This window comes from Hyperolius riggenbachi, chromosome 4 (genome assembly GCF_040937935.1).
Source record: "Hyperolius riggenbachi isolate aHypRig1 chromosome 4, aHypRig1.pri, whole genome shotgun sequence".
NCBI classification, from domain to species: Eukaryota; Metazoa; Chordata; class Amphibia; order Anura; family Hyperoliidae; genus Hyperolius; species Hyperolius riggenbachi.
The window spans coordinates 75,298,934-75,299,929 of record NC_090649.1 but is presented as its reverse complement, the minus strand read 5'-3'; positions in this window follow the sequence as shown (position 1 = coordinate 75,299,929).

Here is a 996-nt window from a genome sequence, read left to right as displayed (position 1 = left end):
TCAGTCGACGTCCTGACGTCAGAGCCGCCCGATCCAGCCCCTAGCGCCGGCCGGAACTGTTTGTTCCGGCTGCACTGGGCTCGGGCGGCTGGGGGGACCCTCTTTCGCCGCGGCGGCGATCGGGCAGCACACGCGGCTGGCGAAGTGCCGGCTGCGTGTGCTGCTTTTTTCAGATTGAAAATCGGCCCAGCAGGGCCTGAGCGGCGACCTCCGGCGGCATACCCCGAGCTCAGCTCGGGATTACCGCCAAGGGGGTTAATATACCCTGGGAATTTGGTGTTCCTAAACTTTAAGCAGGCTTTGCTATTAACCGTTAAAGTCGGCGGGTTTTTAAATGTTTACATTTTTCCTTTGAAATTTTAACATCGATTTTCTCAAAAACTATAAGGTCTTTTTGAAAAAAAAAATTTTCCTCTTATTCCTCCTGATCTCCTTAATATATTCTCCAAATTTGAGGCTCTTAGCATTTAAGGGGGCTTTGCTATTAACCCTTAAAGTCAGCGGCTTTTTTTTATTATACGGAGCGTTACGGTTTAACGCGAAATTACGGTAGCGTTTAATGCGAAATTACGGCATGATACGACTGTAATGCGAAAATTACGCTTACGCGAAATTTCGCGAAATCCTTCTTCATTACGATTATGTACTTACGGCCATAATCGTAATTACACTAATTACGCAAAATTTCGCAAAATCGTAATTAGGTCATTACGCTCATCTCTACTCCCTACAGATCGTTTGATCAAACCAATCACATGCTCATTACCGTCTGATCACCCCTGGATTGAAGCTAGGTATTTCACTTCGAAGAAAAGAAAAGAGGGTTGATGGATAATCCAGAGTCCTCAGATGTTCATATTTTTACACTTTGAAGTGGAGAATAAACCAGAGACTAATTTATTCTTATTTTTTTTCTGGAAATATTTTCTCTTACCAGTTTTATAAATATGGTAAAACTGCTGAAAATATTGATATTTTCAGTTTTCCTCCTCTGCA